General features: G+C 41.7%; 3 non-coding genes across 3 annotated transcripts; 1 reads left to right on the top strand and 2 right to left on the bottom strand.

Annotated features, from left to right (window-relative positions):
• Positions 1-4,877: 4,877 nt before the first annotated feature.
• Positions 4,878-4,949, top strand: trnaq-cug (transfer RNA glutamine (anticodon CUG)). The gene has a single exon. It is a non-coding gene; the product is annotated as a tRNA-Gln (tRNA).
• Positions 4,950-7,759: 2,810 nt separating this feature from the next.
• Positions 7,760-7,839, bottom strand: trnaa-agc (transfer RNA alanine (anticodon AGC)). Its single transcript has one exon. It is a non-coding gene; the product is annotated as a tRNA-Ala (tRNA).
• An 821-nt stretch (positions 7,840-8,660) lies between these two features.
• On the bottom strand, positions 8,661-8,731 carry trnaa-cgc (transfer RNA alanine (anticodon CGC)). The gene has a single exon. It is a non-coding gene; the product is annotated as a tRNA-Ala (tRNA).
• Between the last annotated feature and the right edge of the window lie 129 nt (positions 8,732-8,860).

The raw sequence follows: 8,860 nt of genomic DNA, 5'->3' as shown, positions 1-8,860 counted from the left end.
CACACCTCCCTCTTAAAACCGTTACTCATCAGAGTCAGCCATGACATTCTTCTTTCCATGTCTGTACCGGACCTGAAAACGATACGGCTTGTAATGGGAAAATTACATTTAACCAATGATTTCATATAATTATCATGATAAGATCTCCAATCCTCTCAGAGTATATGACTCTGTATCTGCATCTGTGTGTTTCCTTGATGGGAGACAACTGGGTTTGTTACCACCTTGAAGACGATGAATGGAGTACAGAAACAGTTGTCTAAAGCTGTGTTTATCATAGCAGGTCCCAGGTCGAGACCATAGCCCATCCTAGAGACAAGATGTCCTTTTTCAGCTGAGATAGAATGACCGGTCAAGAAACTTGACACACGAGGGGCAGATTCAGAAATACGTAAGAGCTCCAACTGTCTGCCAAAGTTCACTAATTGTTGTGTTTGAGATTAAACTGTTTTCCAAACAAGGTTTATTTTCCTCTGGGGGCACTGGATATAAGGAAGTGTATTACTGATTGTATTCACCAGAACTGTTGTCACTCTGTAACTTGCATTGTGAGAGCTTTTCTTGTCATTTTTCCAGGCCTGATTTCAACATCTTTGATGCTGCTGGAATGAAAATTAATAATAAATTATTTGATATTAGTTGACTATATCGGGATATGTAACTGAAGGAAGAATCACGGGTCGTTATGGATCTAAGAAGAGGGAGCCAACTCGTAAGGATCTGCACCGCCAATAAACTGTAATTTTCGAAATATCATCCTTCCCTAAATGCCTTTGCATCTTGGATGCTTTTCTGTTGTTTAGACATGGCTACATTCACATAAAGTATCCAAAGTGCACAATACTGCACTGTAATCTTTTCAGGCGTTTACACCGAGTTCCTCCAACATGGCTGGGCATGGGGTTCACACCCAGAGGTGCTGTGGCTTAGTTTGGTAAAGTGCCTGTCTAGTAAACAGGTGATCCTGGGTTCATTCCCAGCAGCACGTTGTTGTTGCAGAGATTACCTCTGTTTGCATCATGTCTACCCATTCCACATGCTACCCATTAAACCCTGGTTGCAAATGAAAAAGGCATGTTACGTTAACACAGACTAAAGATGATAAATTAAATTTAAGTTTAAGCCACAATATACACAAAGTTCATTCATCAGCCATTCTGTTCATTTGGCCTCAGTATGTTGTTTGTACACTGTGTACACTGTACACTGCAGCCTCTGCTACCTGTTGAGTAAGCCAGAGATCAAGGTGTCTGATCTGGACCTCTTTTGGCAGGTGATAAACTACGCTGGAAACATTACTGGCCCAGTGGCGCAGCTCCAACCCTCCGGAGGCTCGGAGGACCTGTAGCTTGCTCACTAGCTGTGTGGCATTCCTTGATGTTGGCAGGCTCAGGAGGCAGTTATCCACATAGAAACATCTTTCCACTGATGACCGGACGCTATCTCCAGACGCACCGTGATCTGAGACATGCTTCTGCAAGGCATAGCTAGCGCAGCACGGATTGCCAGGTACTTTACCTCTTCTGCAGACTGGCTACTGGATAGGATTGATCCACCAAGCCTAGGCAAGCTGAGTAGAAAGCCCAATCTCCTTGGAACGCCTCAGGATCCCCCAGTCAGAGCTGGTTGATGTGGCTCGGCAAAGGGGAGTTTGGGGTCCCCTGCTGGAGCTGGGACTAAGATGGATGGATGGAGGGAACCCTTCTAGCTAGCTCATTGTATTCTTGCCAGATGAACTTTGCTACAGGAGGCGCTGTAGCTTAGTAGTTGAAGCGCCTGTCTCGTGAACAAGAGATCCTAGGTCCAAATCCAGCAGTGCCTGGTTATCACTTACAGTTTTTCTTAATGTTTACACACAAATACTGGTACTTGAGACACAATGACCACAACATGTACTCAGTCACCAACCCCCTGAACCATTCTGCTAAACTACAATCTCAATTCCTGCTCTACACTCAGCATGCAGTTCTAAAAACACACTTTTTTCAAAACACTACACACAATTCTCTGCCTTTGGCACAATTTTCATGAAGAAAATCTCTTGTCTTCACAAGGAACACACTGCCTTTCATATATGCACACTGACCCATCACAAGGGCAAACACCCGTCACACAGCTTTACAGTTAACAATCAGAGCTTTAGCATAAAACGGCAAAAGGTGAGCTCTCTGTTGTGGAGGATTGGAACATTGGAAACAGAGTCAGAACCAGAGGATTGAGAGTAGTAGGAGGAGGTGGACGAGGAGGAAGAGGAAGAGGAAGAGAAAGGCCAAGGACTGTAATCTCTGATTGCAAAAGTACAGCCGAAATGTGAGCAGGTACACTGTAGCATCCATCATCCGGACTTTCCGAAATGAGAATAGGTAAGAAATCTACTCTCACTAGAATATTGCAGTACTGCACAGTATTCGTATTCCTTCACAGTATTTACAGTATTTTACTATTTGTTTGGCAGAACAACACAAGGTGGTCGGGACCGTCTTCTGTCTCTTTGACAGGAAACTGAACTCATGAATATGGTCCTAGAAAATAATGCCATACATAACACTACGGTAAATACAAAGAAAACATTGACATATTCAAAATATTGATAGGGTAAGCTCATCGACACTGGACCGTGTCTTGTGCAGAAATCATCTCAGGATGAAGCGGTCTACAGGGGCCATTAGAACGCAGTTCAGAAAGAGACAAAGAATTGCAATATTACTAACAAACAAATTATATTGGTACAACGGAAGTTTCCACTGGGCTGCTCTGGTTCATCACTTGTTCACTGCCCCCCCCAGGCTTTTAGTTGTTTATCTCCCTCCATATTCTCCATCCTCCTATTGAGGAATTTTTTTTCTGCCTGGAGATAGAAAGAGTTTGACCGAAATCCACAAATGCTTATACCTCTTCTCCAAGCTATAGAGGACGCATGTGGACATATAGCAGCTGATGCTCTTCATGGCTGGAATCGCCAGGCGATATTTCCCCGCTGCTTGGCCCGGGAAAACATTGCTTGTGATGTGGATGAGGTGCTGTGGCCAGACCGCATCAGAAGACTGCAGCATAGTAGTTTTGTTTTTGTTTTTTACTGTAACTGTGTACAGTAAATTCTTCTGGTGTTTTGTATGTAGTGTATGTGTGAACTTTGTTGGTGGAATGGGATGTTCACTGTCTACATTGTTTTGTGGAACAAATAAAAATATATTTTGTTTCTGTGTATTTATGTGTTCTGAGTATAAAAACAATATTCTCAAATATTTACAACACACTTATGTATGTACTGTCTGTAGTAAGTGTAACACTGAACCAAAATTCATTACAATGAATGGAGAAGAAATGTTTTCCATTCATTATCGTGTTTTACACTGAGCACATCCGTGTTCAACTGGTCTTATGAATGGTGTCATATGATGGTTTGTGTGTGTCATTTGAAACAAAATACCATTTTGAGAAGAAAAACGTTGTTTTGAATGTATAGTTTAATTTTGCAGGAGAATTGAGGGGTTTTGGCCCATTGTGTGAGTGTTTTTTGATTTGTGTTTAGTGTTCTGAGAATATGAGGCATTCTTTCAGAAAATGTGTGTAAACAATCGAGAAAAACTGTAAGATTGAAGACCAAATTGTTAGTTTTTACAAAATTTTCCCAACCATCGAAAGTGTTTCATAGCCTCGTTGGCACAGTAGGCAGCGCGTCAGTCTCATAATCTGAAGGTCGTGAGTTCAACCCCACACGGGGCAGGAGTTTTAAAAAACCCAACTGATGCTGGAAATACAGTGACTTTCAGGTGGTTGAATACTGGCACAAGCACATGAATGGAAGTTGTGATTCTGTGGTTATTTCTGAGATTGAGACAACGAAAGGCATCTTTAAGGGTGCTAGCAAACCAATGACTCATCACAGTATAAAAAAACGCAGATGTGCCTTCATTAACAATGTTGTGTTATCTCATAGGTACAGGAAGCCACACGTCTCCATGATGTATCTCTTAACATTTATTTTCAGTCTGAGTTACAAGATTTGCAGTGAACGTTGTATTGTCCAGCAGAAAGGCAACAGGTGTGTTACTTTTTGACTATGATTTATATCGTAGCAGTGCAATCATTTTGCCCAGGTTTGATTTCCAGCCACCACAGTTGCATTTACAGGTTTAGAAGCCATATACAACATTACATTACATGTTTTACCCAGGTTTCTTCTTTTATTCCATAATATCTCAATTCCTTGCGGGAGTCATCCCAAAAGGATTAATAAAGATAAGTCTTAGTCTATCTTGGAAAAAGTGAAACAATTTGAAAATCTTCAGGGGATGTAGCTCAGTGGTAGAGCTCATGCTTTACATGTATGAGGACCTGGCATCTCCAGCAGGTATTATGGTAGAGTCTTTAAAAGAGCTGCAACAGATATTACCTCCTGTGTAATCTGACTGGTAGGGTATAGAACGTAGTGGTAGACTAAGACCTCCTGTGACACAAACTAAGCGGTCAGCTCTGTCTTTTATACCTCAGACTATCAGACAGCAAAACAAGCACTTTAAATGTACATGTTACAGTCTCTATTTTACCGTATTTATGTACTTGCACTGTAGTATATTTGTTGTATTATACTCTGGTTTTTATGGGTGTTACGGCGGGTATGAGCAGTGTAGTTTCCATTTTTATGGACGAAATAAACTTGACATGCCATTAAGTTTACTCTACAGCAGGTGGAGACATTTCACGTCAGACACTTGCAGCAACAGACACTTTGTTAGACATCAACAGACTGGAAAGACTTAAGTTGGCCAGTAATTGTTGCTTTTTAATCTTTGTTGTTATTTTTGTGTGCCTTTAATGTCACACATGTGGATATTATGAAATAAACTGCATAGAAAATTTCTAGCAAGTTTAAAGGTTCCATGGTGTAATGGTTAGCACTCTGGACTCTGAATCCAGTGATCTGAGTTCAAATCTCAGTGGAACCTGGTTTTAAGCCACAGCACTGGTGAAAAAGATCAACCTTTCAACTTTCCACATCTAGTTTAAAGTGAGCTTACAGGTTTAATGTCCTTGGCCATTTAGACTGTAAACAGTACATTAGTGGGGCATGTTGAGGAGTCACCTGGTTGTTAATGTAATTAAAGGAGCTCCATATTGACAGTATGACTGGAAGTGATAGGTTGAGTAACATGGGGATATACACTTTGCATTCAGTCTCACAATCACCATAAAAATTAGGTATCACTGAAATTTGAACTTGTGTTGCTGCAGTCAGAGTTACAGTGCTCATCCTGAATGGGCCAGTATAGTGCATCAGAACTACTTGTTGAATGGCCTATTAGCTTTGGAACCCCCCCCCCCTTCCCCACAGCTTTCAATTGTCAGATATGGGTGGGGGAGTGGGCACTGTGTCCAACCCTTTCTGTGTAAAAAACAACTAAAGAAGTCTCTTGGATGAGAGACAAAACTTCTGCGGAGGACCTTTCACCAAGTCCAGTTGCCCTCGGCCTAGTACTTTTGGGGTAATAGCATGGATCAGGAACCACAACGGACACATCTGGACTCAATGTTGGCATTGTACGGCAATATTTGACACGTTTAGACCATGAAGACAGTATCAGTTTATTTCCATCAGGCATGTATATCTGTGGACTCAGTTCGACATTTTGAAGATAACTGCACAATGTTTGTTTTTTTAAAGTTATTTTTTCAGGGTTTTTTACTTTATTAGACAGACGAAAATGTTGAAAGGGGGAGAGAGAGAGGGGGAGTGACATGCAGCAAAGGGGCCGCAGGCCGGATCTAAACCCAGGCCCGCCACGTCGAGGAGCAAGCCTCTGTACATGGGCAACCGCTCAACCCACTGAGCTATCTGGGTGCCCATAACTGCACAATGTTGACCCAATTGTCAGTCTATTTCCCATCTGGCAGGGACATTTCTGGATTCAGGTGGACATTGTTGACAGAAGCATTGGTGGATCTTGATTCCCACCATAGGATTTAGCCTGTATTGCACATTGCCTTCACATCCCTCGTAATGTATTGCCATTGTCAAGCACATTGCCACCCTGGTGACTTTCTTCCATGTCTCCATGAACGCCCATATATTTGGACTGACAGTTAAGAAACCTTCCCTTGTTAACTATGACATGGATTACTGAGAACCTACTATATCATGACATGTTTAATTTACTATATTATAATTTTTGAGACAGGGCCTACTGAAAAGCTGCTGGATTAGTCAGGATGGCCGAGCGGTCCAAGGCGCTGTATTCAGGTCGCAGTCTCCACTGGAGGCGTGGGTTAAAATCCCATTTCTGACAACTAGTGTTATATTTGGAACTAATGTCTGAGAGTTGATATTGGAATAAAGAACTTAGCAGTTCTTTGCTAAGTTTGCTTCATAGTTGTCAGATAAATTTTCAATTTAATGAATAACATGATAAAAACAGAGGAAGGCGGTGCAGTACAGCCCATACCAGCAGGGGAGAGTTCTAGCCTGACCAGGCTCCTCTCTCCACCCTGTCTCTCTTAGTTACACTGTAATAGTTTTAGACTGCCGGGGACTTCCTTTGACACACTGAGCTCCTCTCTCCTTTATCTTTCGATTTATGTGATTCCATGTCCCAGAAATGGCATTTATCAATTTGTGAGACACAGAGGACACACAGGCTTTCCATCACATAACACAGGACCACCTGGAGGGAATTTCTGAATCATCAGGGGCTGTAGCTCAGTGATAGAGCGCACGTTCAGTCTCAATGCCCAGATGTAGTACAAGATTTGAAGTGAACATTGTATTGCCCAGCGATGGTGGTTTACTGGTGAGCATAGCTGCCTTCCAACAGTTGACTTGGGTTTGATTCCCAGCCATCGCAGTAGCTTTCTTTGAGTGATGTTACTTGCTTCTTTTACAAGAAGTCAGCAGAAATATATATGATCAATATGGAGATTATCACAATTATTTGTTGATTTTCTACTCCAAAGTGCTGGAAAGGAAGGTATCACCATCATCGAACCTCAGTTTAACATGGAACAATCTCAGCAAGGTGACTAATGGATGATTCTAGTTACTTCACCAATTTCAGCCCAAATGATACAGCTTTAAGACACACATTGGTTGGCTTCCAGCTATGTTACACATGCAAATGGCAGTGGTGGGATTTGAACCCACACCTCCAGAGAGACTGGAGCCTTAACAGCGCCTTAGACCACTCGGCCACACTACCTGCAAACATCAGCTCTTCACATTGTGACAAACTCAGGCACTGTAACTAATGGCATGCTTGTTAATGTTATTGGAAAAAAACCTTCGCAAGGGAAAAGCCAATAGCAACCACCAAGCTACATCCCTGAAGATTTTCCGTTTTTTTTTTTCTGAGATAGACTTAGACTTATCTTTATTAATCCTTTTGGGAAGACTCCGCAAGGAAATTGAAATATCACTGAATAAAAGAAGAAACCTGGGTAAAACATGTAATGTAATGTTGCATATGGCTTCAAAACCTATAAATACAACTGTGGTGGCTGGAAGTCAAACCTGGGCAAAATGATTGCACTGCTATGGTATAAATCATAGTCGAAAAGTAACACACCTGTTGCCTTTCTGGTGGACAATACAACGTTCACTGCAAATCTGGTAACAAAGACTGAAAACAAATGCTAAGAATTACATTGGTGGGGAATGGGGCTTCCAGTACCAATGAGATAACACAATATTGTTCATGAAGGCACATCTGCGGTTGGTATACTGTGATGTGTTTTGGGTTTGCTACAACTCTTAAAGAAAGTCCCTCGTTGTCGGCAGGATTCAATCCTGCGCAGGAGACCCCAATGGATTGCTAGTCCATCGACTTAACCCTTGGCCACGACAACCTGAAAAGCCAAATGTTCATAAACTTTCAATTGGTTAGTAGTAGTTACAAGACACGGGCGAAGTGCAAATCGAAGTGCACTGCCTGTGTCTGAGGATCCTCGTGGAGGCAGCTTGATTGGATGATATTCTCCCTATTTGTACCATAACAGAGATCTAATGTTTTATCAAATCGGGTTGGGCAAGTAACCTTTCTGGTTACTTCTTGACAAATAAAGCAAGTAACCACACAAAGAAAACTACTGCGATGGCTGGGAATCTAACCCAGGCCAACTCCATGGAAGGCAGCTATGTTCACCACTCTACCACCATCACTGGACCAACCAATATTCACTGAAAATCTTGTAACACATCTGGGCATTGAGACTCAAAATGTGCTCTATCACTGAGCTACAGCCCCTAAAGATTTTCAGATTCTTTTACTTTTTGGTGAGATCACTGAATGAGAGAGAAACCTGGGTGGAATGTCATGTTAATGTTGTATATTGCTTCAAAACCTGGTAGTGGCTGGAAATCAAACCATGGCAAAATGCTTGCACTGCTATGGATAAATCATAGTTAAAAACTGACATCACTAAAAGAAAGCAACTGCGATGGCAGAGACTCCAACATTGGAGACTCCAATTGCTTGGAAGGTAGCTACGCTGACAACTAAACCACCATCACTGGGCAACGTACTGCTCACTGCAAATCTTGCAACACATCTGGACATAAGACTGACTTTTGCATTAATCACCATGAACACAAGGAGATCGCCTTTTAATACTTTTCTCTTTCAGAATAATTTTTATCAAAGAATTTTATAGACTGACAAGACACTTGATGGAGATGCCGGGGTTTGAACCGGGGCCTCATACATGCGAAGCATGCGCTCTACCACTGAGCTACATCCCTGTGCCTTCTTAGATTTTTTCTTTTTCTGAGATCATTGAATAAGAGAAGAACCCTGAGTAAAATATGTAATATTTCGGTTGTATATGGTTTCAAAACAGGAACTTAATCTTCCAAATATTTCTCCTTTAT

The sequence above is a fragment of the Etheostoma spectabile genome, unplaced genomic scaffold (genome assembly GCF_008692095.1).
Source record: "Etheostoma spectabile isolate EspeVRDwgs_2016 unplaced genomic scaffold, UIUC_Espe_1.0 scaffold00018900, whole genome shotgun sequence".
NCBI classification, from domain to species: Eukaryota; Metazoa; Chordata; class Actinopteri; order Perciformes; family Percidae; genus Etheostoma; species Etheostoma spectabile.
Note: the sequence above shows the minus strand (reverse complement) of the source record. Positions and strands in the feature narration are given on the sequence as shown.